Source organism: Oryctolagus cuniculus, unplaced genomic scaffold (assembly GCF_964237555.1).
Source record: "Oryctolagus cuniculus unplaced genomic scaffold, mOryCun1.1 SCAFFOLD_35, whole genome shotgun sequence".
In the NCBI taxonomy this organism is placed as follows: Eukaryota; Metazoa; Chordata; class Mammalia; order Lagomorpha; family Leporidae; genus Oryctolagus; species Oryctolagus cuniculus.
The window spans coordinates 1,311,475-1,324,804 of record NW_027208301.1 but is presented as its reverse complement, the minus strand read 5'-3'; the positions used below and the strand labels follow the sequence as shown (position 1 = coordinate 1,324,804).

General features: G+C 39.9%; 1 long non-coding RNA gene across 6 annotated transcripts in view; it reads left to right on the top strand.

Annotated features, from left to right (window-relative positions):
- Positions 1-67: 67 nt before the first annotated feature.
- Positions 68-13,330, top strand: part of LOC127488760 (uncharacterized) — a 60,020-nt gene continuing 46,757 nt past the window's right edge. For 2 of the 6 annotated variants that reach the window (XR_011385989.1, XR_011385986.1), the window contains exons 1-2: positions 68-236; positions 630-741. This is a non-coding gene — a long non-coding RNA (uncharacterized lncRNA). Of the gene's footprint in view, positions 237-592; positions 742-13,330 lie in introns of all 6 variants that reach the window. The other 4 variants (XR_011385990.1, XR_011385985.1, XR_011385987.1 and 1 more) reach the window with 4 other exon arrangements.

Genomic DNA, 13,330 nt, shown 5'->3' with positions numbered 1-13,330 from the left:
GCTGCATCTTTTATGACGTGGTGCGTCCTCACAGCTATGCAAGCTGTCCAATCAGGTGTGGTAGCATAAACACTACAGAATCCCGCGGAATCTTGACGTCATAGTAGTCAACCAGTTCCGTGGTGGAGAGGCCCAAGGAGGGGCTCCAGCACTCAGAACTCTGAATGTAGCCCACGTCCATCGTTCTCGTACCTCCTTCCATCGCAGGAAGCTGCTCACTTGGACCTCGGGACATGGTGCGTGGGGCTGAGCTTGAGGAGAGGGGAAGGCAGGGTGGGGAAGTTGTCAGAAAAGGCTGGCAGGATGTGGGCTTCCCAGAGGTTGTGGCTGGAGCCTGTAGGCCCCCTCTCATTGCTGATACGACCCTCCACTCAGCCCCTTCTGGTCTGCAGTGTGGAGGCTGGACTGGCACCCGGGACCCCGGCGTCCTGTTCCTTTCCTGCTCACAGCCCAGGGGCCATCCCTGGGCAGCTGTTGGTGGCATCCCCTTGTCTTCCCCGATTGTGCAGTGGGGACAGGATGGCCATTATGGAGCATATGGGTTGTGTGCTGGGTTCCTGCAGCGAAGCGCTGTCACTTATGGGATCCTCAGTTCCTCCCTTCTCCCCGGGGTGACCGGATTCCCCAAGTTTTCTGAATAGTTCAGAAGCTGTCTCAGCTCATGGCCCCTGACTTCTCAGCGTAGCTCTTTCTGGAAGTCTGACCACATTTTCTGTTGGTAACAGCAGTGTCACAGACCAGGTAAGCTAATGAAACAGTTTTATTTTGATCAGGGCTTTGGTCGAGGTTTTAGAGGGGACAAGAGGACACTGTATTTTGGTCTTGGATGTCATCTAAGCCTTTACATGTTCCTTTTACAGGCTGTCATCTGTCTCTGAACTTTCAAATAAGAACTTTTAGCTAGTCACATTTATCAATGTTTTTAAAACTGCTTCTGTTCCATGACAGCCTTCCCAACCCCAAAGATATAAACCTAGTTTTTTGAGTTTTAATTTGTATTTTGATGTAGGGTGATTGTTTTCAAAGTTATTGGAGTATAATTGACAAACAAAATTTGTATATATTCAAGGCCTGCAACTTGATGTTTTGATATGTGAAGAGACTTTTTAAAAATTTATGGAAATTTCACTGTTTAATCCTGTTTTTCACAAACCTTTTGGAGTTCCCTTGTACATATACATTCTGAAATAATTAGGACAATCAAACTAATATAGCCATCACCTTACATAGTTTTTAAAAGAAAACCTAGTGCCTTAACAAGTTGTGAGTATCTAATCATATATTCATAACATTTCTGGGCTGTACATTATCTACTAACTGTAAATGTTATTAGTCATTCAACTAACATCTTCCCATTTCCTTCACTGTTCTCTTCTTAAGTTTGACTTTCTGAGATTCCATAAATAAGGGAGATTGTGTGGTATTTATCTTTCTGTGACATTTCAATCAGCCTAATGGTATATTCAAACTTTTCAATCCAGATTGTGACAAAATGTCAGAATTTCCTTGTTAAGGTTGAATGTGACTCCATTGTGGGTGTATGGCATTTCTCTACTCATCTGTTGATAGGCAATGTTTGTTTATATATCTTATTCATGTGAATAATGCTCACATGAACATGGTTGTGCAGTTTTATCTTTGAGATAGTAATTTTACTTCTTTAGATGCACATCCAATAGTGGGAATGCTTTATCATTTGTTAGCTCCATTTTTAATTTTATTTGAGACACCTCCATAGTGTTCTCCATAGTGGGTGTACTAATTTACATTTCTATAAACAATTTATATGTTCCCTTTTCACCAATGCTGGTTCAATATTTATGTTTTTTACTTTTTTACAATAGCTATTTTTACACATGTGAGATCATAACCATTGTGGTCTTGATTAGCAGTGCTGAGTCCCTTTTAAATGCCTGTTAGCTGTTTGTGGAAAAACTGATCTGATCCTTTGCCCATTTTTTATTACAATATTTCCTTTTGAATTGTGTCTATTCTTTATAATAATCCTTTAATCAGCCATGATTTGCCAGTATTTTCTCTCATTCCTTGCTTTCACTTTTCAGCTTTTCCTTTAGTATGCAGAATTTTTTTTATTGTTTTGCAGTCCTACTTCCTTATTTTTGCTTTTGTCACCTGTACATTTGCAGTCATACCTAAATCATTATAAAAGTCTGGAAAAGCCACAGTTTTAGATGTTGGTGATTTGAATCAGTGGATGAGAATGTCCTCTCTCGCTCTCTCTCCTTCTCCCTCCCTCTCTCTCTCTCTCTCTCTCTATTTCTCTGTGTGTCTCTTTTTCTTTGAAACTAATTAATTGAGAAATTCTTTAAGAACTTCATAGAGTAATTGGTACCAAATCAGAGCTAGATGATAGTGAGTTCCTTGTGTTACATAGCATGTGGGTGACTATAGTCCACTGTAAGCTATCCCATATTTTAGGAACAAATAGAGGAAAGGTGCTCCAAGGCCCTGATTTTGAAGTATAATGTCAGAGAAGGGAAAATGTTGTTTACTCCAATTTATTCAGTACACATTGTATGCATGAATTAAAATCTCTCACTGCAGTCCATAAGTATGTATAATTATTGTCAACAAAATAAACTCAAAACATCGTTCTTGGTGTATAACATTCAGGGGTGTTAAAATACTTAAATTAATATCACAACTAAAATTCTGATCTTTGGAAGCAGTTTATTCATACAAACATAATCTTGAAATATGTGAATTGGCATTTTTTTAAAGATTTATTTTATTTATTTGAAAGAGTTACAGAGAGAGTTAGAGACAGAGAGAGAGGTCTTCCATCCGCTGGTTCACTCCTCAAATGGTCGCAATGGACTGAGCTGAGCCGATCCGAAGCCAGGATCTTCTTCTGGGTCTCCCACGTGAGTGCAGGGGCCCAAGGACTTGGGCCATCTTCCACTGCTTTCCCAAGCCATAGCAGAGAGCTGGATCAGGAGAGGAGCAGCGGGACTAGAACTGGTGCCCATTCGGGATGCCGGCATTCAGGCCAGGGCTTTGACCCCCTGCACCACAGCACTGGCCCCAAGAATTGGCATATTTTCATTCTAAGTGGAGTGATTAGGAGGCAGTATTTTACCTTACAATGGTAATTAGTACAACTTTTAAGTTGTTTCATATAAGAAAAATGAAGTATTTCTTTAAGAGTATATGGAATTAATTTTAATTAGGACAATATCACAAGAAATATGGAATTAAATGGCAGGTTAATTTTGGTGCAAAATTTTATTGAAAAACATGCATATTTCTTTCATACTAAACAATGCCCATGAATTGTAAGGCCTTTGCATTTATGGATTTAAATATATTTCAACCAAAATGAACATATTTCAATTTCATGTTCCAGAAAATATGTGAAACCCCCTCATATTTGTTCATTTTATTTTCTTCCATGAGGCCCAAATTCAGTCTGCCCAGTCCTGTCTCATATTTTCAGTGAATATCCTATGCTTTGTGCTGTGTTGCAAGTTATGTAATCATAAGCACATTCTAGTATAAACACATTTCCATTAATCCAAATGCTTCATATTATCTATAGCCCTCCTCATTAACCATCAGCCCCAGCACAGGCATTAATCTAAACCTATCTCCAGAGATTGACCTTTCCTGGACATGTCATAATGGGAAACAGGATGTTAGAGTATATGGGGATGGCTTTGAGTTTCTTCTTTTTCTTTGTCTTTTGAATTGCATTATTTTGTGATCTATCATTTCTTAATTAAATTTGATTGTCAAATTGTATAGGATTATAAAAGATATACTGAACATTGCTTTCTTTGCATATCAGTATTTGGGTTGCTTTCACATTTGGTTTCATAAATATTGCTTCAGTATTCATGTGCCTGTGGATTGTGTCTCTCTTAGTGGCATACCTGGCAGAGAAACTGCTGAAGCGATAAATAATCCCATGTAGAAATTGCTTGGAAACTGCCAAATTATTTTCATAGTGGCTGCAATATTTTACTGGAAATGTATGAGGGTTCCCTGTTCTCCACATCCATGTCAACATTTATCTATAGTGAATCAGAGTCATTTGACTTAATATGAAGTGCTATTTCCCTGAGGTTTTGATTTACATTTCCACAATGATTTATATTAAGTATATTTTTTAAACATTTATTTTATTTATTTGAAAGACAGAGTTACAGAGAGAGGTAGAGACAGAGAGAGAGGTTCTCCGTCCACTGGTTCACTCCCCAGATGGCTGCAACAGCCAGAGCTGTGCTGATCCAAAGCCAGGAGCCAGGAGCCAGGAGCTGCTTCTGGGTTTCCCACATGGATGCAGGGGCCCAAGGACTTGAGCCATCTTGCACTGCTATCCCAGGCCATAACAGAGAGCTGGATAGGAAGTAGAGCAGCCAGGACTAGAACCGGCACCCATATGGGATGCTGGCACTTCAGGCCAGGGCTTTAACCCGCTGCACCACAGCACTGACCCCAGAAGAATATACTTTTGCAGTATTAAAATCTCTTAATGAAATCAATGCTTCATTTAAAATTTGTATGTTTTTTTTTGTTTTTTTTTTTTTTATTTATTTTTTTTTTTTTTTATTTTTTATTTTTTGACAGGCAGAGTGGACAGTGAGAGAGAGAGACAGAGAGAAAGGTCTTCCTTTGCCGTTGGTTCACCCTCCAATGGCCGCCGCGGCCGGCGCGCTGCGGCCGGCGCACCGCGCTGATCCGATGGCAGGAGCCAGGAGCCAGGTGCTTTTCCTGGTCTCCCATAGGGTGCAGGGCCCAAGCACCTGGGCCATCCTCCACTGCACTCCCTGGCCACAGCAGAGGGCTGGCCTGGAAGAGGGGCAACCGGGACAGAATCCGGCGCCCCGACCGGGACTAGAACCCGGTGTGCCGGCGCCGCTAGGCGGAGGATTAGCCTACTGAGCCGCGGCGCCGGCCTGTATGTTTTTTTTTGTAATTTTTTAGTATAAAATTGAAATTTTGTGGGGCCGGCGCCATGGCTCACTTGGTTAATCCACCACCTTGCGGCACTGGCATCCCATATGAGTGCCAGGTTTTAATCCCAGTTGCTCCTCTTCCAGTCCAGCTCTCTGCTGTGGCCTGGGAAGGCAGTGGAGGATGGCCCAAGAGCTTGGGCCCTGCACCTGCATGGGAGGCCTGGAGGAAGCACCTGGCTCCTGGATGCGGATCAGGATAGCTCTGGCCATAGTAGCCATTTGGGGGCAGAGCCAACATAAAGAAAACCTTTTTCTCTGTCTCTTTCTCTCTCACTGTCTAACTCTATCTGTCAAATTTTTTTAAAAATCAAGTTTTTTTTCTTAAATTTCTTTTGGTATTTTCACTCTTTGATGCTACCTTGAATGTTATTGTTAATTATACTTTTAGAATGTTCATCACTGTTAAACAGAAATATAATTGATACTTATATCTTTATATTCTGAAAAAATACTGAATTTTACTGTATTTTTGGAGTGGGATTAGTCACTTTCTCAGAATACATGTTACATACAAGACTATGTGTTCAATATTATAAGTCAACTTTGCTCTTTTGTTTGCAATCTGGAGTTTTATTCTTTTGCTTTGTTCATTTTTTTTAGTAGAATCATCCACTACACTGTTGAATAGAAGTGTTAAAAGTAGCAGTCTTATTCCCATTTTATAAGCGTTTATTGTAAATTTCCCATAGGTGCTCTTCCTGTGGTGGAAGTTTGCCTCAGTTAACAGTTTATTTAGGGTTTTAATCATAAATTGAATTTAGTCAATTTTTTCTTTATTGATGAGGTTATCAAATCTTGATTTTCTGTATTACATTAAATATTTACACTTAATATTTTTATTTTTTAATTTGAGAGGTAGAGAGAGCTAGAACCCCTATCTTCTGGTTCACTCTGCATAGGTCTGCAATGACAGGTCTGGACTGGAAACAAAATCCTGGCTTCCAATGTGGGTGACAGGGTCCCAGTTACATGTTCCATCCCCACAGCCTCCCATATTTTCCATTGGCAGGCAGCTGGTTTCAGAAGCCAGAGGTGAGAGTTGAACATAAACACTGTAGTATGCAATGCAGATATCTTACCCAGACTCTCAACTGAGACCAAATCTGTGCCTGTATGTCTGGTTTTGTTCAAATATCACACTGTTTAGATTACATTTGCTTTTGAATTAAGAGAATGTGAGGCCTGTAACTTTGATCTTATGGTCAAGAATATTTGGGTATTTAAATACTTTGACATTCCATATTAATTTTCTGTATAGTTTTTTAAATTTTTGATTAAAAATAACTATTGTGATATTATGAAGAATGATTTGAATCTATAGATCACTAGGAACATTGATTTATTATATATATTTTATGATCCATGAACAGAGTATATATATATACATTTATTTGTGTGATCTTTAATTCATTTCAGTAATCTTTTATAGTTTTCAATGTTTAGGTATTTTATTTCCTTGGTTAAGTTTATTCCTAAGTATTTTATTACCTTTGGTGCTTTTGAAATTGAATTGTTCTCTTGATTGCTTTAATTTATTTATTAATTTTTTATTAATATATAAGGTGAACAAATTTCATGTATTTCATATATTCAGATTCAGAAACATAGTGATACTTCCTACCCTACCCTCTCTCCTGCTCAGGCTCCCAACCTTCTTCCTTCCTTCATTATGATTTTACTTTTAATTTTTACAAGACATACTGTCAGTTTATGTTATAATCATGTTTGACCCTCCACAAAGTGAAATATTCAAGAAATAGAAAGTAGAAGAAAACCACTGTTCCCTGAGAGTAAAGAAAATGTTATAAACAATAATCTCAAAATGCAAATTTTGCTCCTACACATTACATCTTTTACACTCTGTATATTAGTAACATATATCAAGGGAAACATACAATATTTGTATTTTTTGAGACTCACTTATTTCACCAAGCATGATGGATTCCAGTCGCATCCATTTTATTGCAAAAGACAGAATTTCATTCTTTTTTGTGGCTGAGTGGTATTCCATAGTGCATAGATACCATATTTTTTATCCAGTCATTACTTGATTGGCATCCGGGTTGATTCCATATCTTAGGTATTATGAATTGAGCTGTAATAAACATGGGCATACAGATAGCTTCAATATGCCAATTTAACTTCTTTTGGGTACATTCACAGTGTGGGATGGCTAGGTCATATTGTAGATATACTATCAGATTTCAGAGGAATCGCTATACTGCCTCTAGTAACGGTTGCACTAGTTTACATTCCCACCAAAAGTGTACTAGGGAACTTTTCCCCTACATCCTCACCAACAGTTATTGCTTCCTATTTTTTTGTATGAGAGCCATTCTAACTCTGGTAAGGTGTAACCTCATTGTGGTTTTTATTTGCATTTCTTGGCCAACAGCCAGGAGCTTCTTCTGGGTCTCCCACATGGGTACAGGGGCCCAAGGACTTGTGCCATTTCTACTGTTATCCCAGGCCATAGCAGAGAGCCAGATCAGAAGTGGAGCAGCCAGGACTTGAACTGGCACTCATATGGGATGCCAGCACTTCAGGTCAGAGCTTTAACCTGCTGCGCCACAGATCGGTGCAGCTTCGGCCATTGCAGCCATCTGGGGAATGATCCATCAGATGGAAGATCTCTCTTCTACCTCTCTCAAACTTTGTCTTTCAAATAAATAAAATAAAGCTTAAAAAAAGAATAACTAAAAAAAAAAGATATGGTTATCTCAATAGATGCAGGAACCATTTGATAAAATACAACACTCTCTCACAATGAATAAACAAACAGTTTTCATTCTTCTGTTTGTTATTGTGATGTGTCACATTTGTTAATTTGCTTATGTTGAACCATTCCTGCAAACCAGGGATACCACTTGGTCCAAGTGAACAATCATTTTGTTCATCTGTGATACTGGTTTATAATTCTCTTTGTTGTATGTTTTTCTGGTTTTCAAATTAAGGTTATGCTGGTCTCATAGAAGCAGTGTGGGAGAATTTCCTCCATCTCAGTTGTTTGAAATAGATTGAGAGGAATTGGAATTCATTTTTCTGTAAAAGTTTGGTAGAATTCAGCATGTAACCATCCAGTCCTGGGCTTTTTCTATGTGTGGAGGGTCTTTATTTCTTATTCAGTCTCCATCTTGGTTATGATTTTGTTTAGGTTTTCAGCGTCTTCATGCATCAATGTTTGGTAGTTTGTGCTTATCTAGGAATCAATCCATTTCTTCTAAATTTCCCTATTTTTTCACATACAGCTTTTTTCATAATTTCTGATGAATTTTATTTATGTAGTATCTAACATTTCCTTTTTTATTTCTGAATTTATTAATATGTGTCTTCTCCACTCTTTTTTTAATTAGTTAGGCCTGTGGTGTATCAATTTTAATTTTTTCAAAAATAATTGTTCTTCATTTCACTGATATTTTGTTTCTTTTTTGTTTCAATTTTATTTCTTCTTTAATTTTAAGAATTTCTCACCAGTGCCGTGGCTCACTAGGCTAATCCTCCACCTTGCGGCGCTGGCACACCAGGTTCTAGTCCCAGTCAGGGCGCCGGATTCTGTCCCGGTTGCCCCTCTTCCAGGCCAGCTCTCTGCTGTGGCCAGGGAGTGCAGTGGAGGATGGCCCAAGTGCTTGGGCCCTGCACCCCATGGGAGACCAGGAGAAGCACCTGGCTCCTGCCATCAGATCAGCGTGGTGCGCTGGCTGCAGCACGCCGGCCACGGCGGCCATTGGAGGGTGAACCAACGGCAAAAGGAAGACCTTTCTCTCTGTCTCTCTCTCTTTCACTGTCCACTTTGCCGGTCAAAAAAAAAAAAAAAAAGAATTTCTTTTCTCATACTAACTTGTGATTTGGTTTATTGTTTTTCTAGGTTTTGAATGGATTGTTAGATCATTTGTTTGATCCTTTTCCAATTTTGAGATAAGCACTAATTGCTATAAACTTAACTCTCAGAATTGCTTTTGCTGTATATCGTAAGTTTTGATATGTATTTTGTCATTTTCATTTCTTTCCTGTAATTTTTAATTTACTTTTTGATTTCTTCTATGACCCACAATTCATTCAGGAGCAGGCTGTTCAGACTCCATGTGCTTGCATGCTTTCTAGAGTTTCTTATGTTCTTAATTTTCAGAATCATTCCATTGTGGTCAGAAAAGATACATGGTATGATTTCATTTTCTTTTAATTTGCTGAGATTTGCTTTATGGCCTAACATATGATCTGTCCTAGAAGGAGTTCCATGCACTGGTGATAAGAATGTGTATTCTGCAACTATGGGATGAAATGTTCTGTATATGTCAATTCTGTCATTTTGGTCCATAGTGTAGATTAGTTGTCTTCTTCAATTTTTCTTTGTCTAGTTGTCCTGTGTATTGATGAAACTGTGATATTGCTGTCACCCATTACTATTGGATTGAAGTCAATGTCTCTGTTAAGATCCATTAACCTTTACTTTAAATAATCAGGCACTGGGGCTGGAACTGTGGCAAAGCAGGTTTAGCATTCCATATGGGCACTGCTTTGAGACCTCACTGTCCCACTTCTGATCCAGCTCTCTGCTGTGGCCTGGGAAAGCAATAGAAGGTGGCCAAAGTCCTTGAGCCCCTGCATCCATGTGGGAGACCCAGAAGAAGCTTCTGCCTCCTGGCTTCTGATTGGCTCAGCTCTGGCCACTGGCGATTTGCAGAGTGAACCAACAAATGAAAGACCTCTTTCTCTCTGTAGCTCTGCTTTTCAAAAAAAAAAAAAAATAAATGAATCATAAAAAAAATGAAAAGCAATCATGCACCTTGCATTGGGTACATATACATTTACCATAGTTTCATCTTTCTGTTGGATTGATCCCTTCATTAATACAATATGCCTTTATTTGTCTTGTTTAGTAGTTTTTGCTTTAAATTCTGTTTTGCATGATATTATCATGGCTAATATTTCTCTTTTTTTACTTTTTGTTATCATGGAATATCATTTTCCATCCTTTAACTTTCAAAGTCTGTATGTATCTTTGTAGCAGAGATGTGTTTATTACAGGCAGTATGTATTTTTTTTTTTAGATTTATCCATCCATTTGAAAGTCAGAGTTACACAGAGAGAAGGAGAGGCAGAGAGAGAGAGAGGTCTTCCATCTGCTGGTTCATTCCCCAATTGGCCACAATGGCCGGAGCTGTGCCAATCCAAACCCAGGGGCCAGGAGCTTCTTCAGGTCTTCCTCATGAGTGCAGGGGCCCAAGGACTTGGGCCATCTTCTACTGCTTTCTCAGGCCATAGCAGAGAGCTGGATAGGAAGTGGAGCAGCTGGGACTTGAACCAGTGCCCATATGGGATGTCAGCACTGCAGGCAGCAGCTTTACCTACTACACCACAGTGCCAGCCTCTTGATTTATTTTATTGTTTTTCTTTTGGGAACTTCATGGTTTTAAGATTGAGTTAATCTTACTCCTTATTGTGATGCATGCTCACCATTTATCTAGACCGTATATTTAATTACTAACAGTTTTCATTGGGCATAACTAGTTTACAAAAGTCTCACACACTAACATGACATGCAAGAAATTGTAGCTCATAATGATTATTAATACAGGACCGAGTTTCATCTGAATATCAAATGAAGCTAAGTTAGTTTCTCCAGACTCCTTCACTCTGTATTTTGCTGTCACTTGCTGCTATTCAGGGGTATTAGATTATGGCCTTTATGTTCCTGCTATTTTTCTGTGCAAGGGAATAGGAGTCAGCCCTGTATCATGAGAACATTACTCTTTATCTCTAAATGGATTTAAGCAAGCAACACTCACTCAAGCTGTGTGCTTCAGTGTGGCACTATATAATAACAGATGTATAATAATTGTATATAATATTTCTTTTTAAAAAACATTTATTTGAAAGTCAAATTTATACTGAAAGAGGAAAGAAAGAGAAAGAGAGAGAGAGGTCTTCCATCCACTGGTTCACTCCCCAATTGGCTACAATGAACCAGAGCTGCACCAATCTGAACCCAGGAGCCAGGAGCTTCTTCCAGGTTTCCCATGTGGGTGCAGTGGCCCAAGGACTTGGACCATCTTCCACTGCTTTCCCAGGCCACAGCAGAGAGCTGGATCAGAAGTGGAGCAGCTGGGTCTCAATCAGTGCCCATATGGGGTGCTGGCACTGCAGGCAGTGGCTTTACTCACTATGCCACAGTGCCAGCCCCTATACTTTATAAGAAGTTATTTCAAAAGGCCCATGGGCAATACACATTATCATTTAATTTTATAACCATGAAATTTTGAGTGCTTTTATATAAAGCTTAAAGAACTAAAAATCATTAGGATTATAGAATATATGTATGTTAATTCCACAGAAGAGAAAAATCTACCCAACCTGGATCTCCATATCTGTTCAAGCTGATGTACTAAGATTTTAAATTGGTATGATTGAAAATGTTAGAGATTCCCAAAACAAATGTACCTATTATTAATCTTTTTGATTGTAAGTAGAATATGCAACTTATTTTGTATTATTTTTAAAATAATTGAGGGCCAGCACTGTGGAGATAGTGGGTAAAGCCAGCAACTATGGTGCTGGTATTTCATATGGCCACCAGTTCAAGTCCCATATGGTCCAAGTATTTGGGGTCCTGCACCTATGTGGGCAACCCAGAAGGAGCTGCTGGCTTCTGGATTTGGATCAGCCCAGCCCTGGCCATTGTGGCCATTTGGGATGTAAACCAACAAATGGAAGCTCTTTCATCTCTCTCTCTATCTCTCTCTCTCCCTCTCTATATTTCTCTATATCTCTATCTCTATAGCTGTCTCTATAATTCTTTCAAATAAATTTTAAAAATCTCTATAAAAATGGGTATAAATATTTTCAACTATTTCCTACAATACAGAAGAATAAAATACCTTTGAAGACACATTAAAGAATTCATTTTAACATTGGATAAAATCACCTATTTTTTCTCTTTTTAAAGATACATTGTACTCATTTGAAAGGCAGATTTGCAAGGATGGAGAAACAGTCGAAGAGACTTTCCATCTGCTGCTTCACTCCCCAGATGGCTGCAATGGCCAGAGCTGGGTAAAACCAAAGCCAGGAGAAAGAAGCTTCATCCTGGTCTTCCATGTAGATGGCAGAGCCCAATCATGTGGGTCATTTCAGCCACTTTCCCAGGCCATTGGCTGGGAGCTGGATAGGAAGTGGAGCATCAGGACCTGAACAGGTACCCATACGAGATGCCAGCATTGCAGATAGGACATAACCTCCTTAGCCATATTGATGAGCTCCTAAAATCACCTATTTCTAAAGAGTTGATTTTCATTTATATTCTTTTTATAAAAGACTTATTTGTTTATTTGAAAGTCAAAGTTACAGAGAAGAGGGAAAGAGAGAGAGATCTTCCATCATCTGGTTCACTCCCTAAATGGCTACAAAGGCAGGGGTTGGGTTAGGTCAAAGACAGGAGCTTCCTCCAGGCCTCCTATGTGGATGAAGGAGCCCAAGCACTTGGCCAATTCTCTGATGTTTCCCCAGGCCATCATCAAGGAGCTGGATCAGAAGTGTAGCAGCCAGAACTTGAACTGGCACCCATATAAGATTTCATTCTCACAAATGGTGGCTTAAATGTTAGCCCCTCCTTGGCCGGAGCCATGGCTCAATAAGCTAGTCCTCTCCCTGCGGCACTAGTCCTCCGCCTGTGGGTTCTAGTCCCAGCCGGGGAGTCGGGTTCTGTCCCAGTTGCCCCTCTTCCAGTCCAGCTCTCTGCTGTGGCCCGGGAGTGCAGTGGAGGATGGCCCAAGTCCTTGGACCCTGCATCCACATGGGAGACCAGGAGAAGCACCTGGCTCCTGGCTTCAGATCAGCACAGTGCATCAGCCGCAGTGGCCATTGGGGGGCGAACCAATGGCAAAGGAAGACCTTTCTCTCTGTCTCTCTCACTGTCCACTCTGCCTGTCCAAAAAAAAAAAAAAAAATGCTATCCCCTCCTTATATTCTTTATGTAATTACTTAAAAAAGTCTCCTTCTAAATAAACAAAAGATATCTCTGTTATTTACCAAGGTTATTGTGCAATTTATTAATTGTCTCTATTTACAAGTCAAGCTAACACCAGGATTTGTTAGAAGACCTAAATGGGGGCAGTGCTATGATGCAACAGGTTAAAGCCCTAGCCTGCAGCACTGGCATCCCTTATGCACACCAGTTTGAGTCTTGGCTGCTCCTCTTCTGATCCAGCTCTCTGCTATGGCCTGGGAAAGCAGTGGAAGATGGCCCAAGTCCTTGGGCCCCTGCACTCATATGGGACACCTGGAAGAAGCTCCTGGCTCCTGGCTCGGATCAGCTCAGCTCTGGCCATTGCAGTCACTGGGGAGAGAACCAGTGG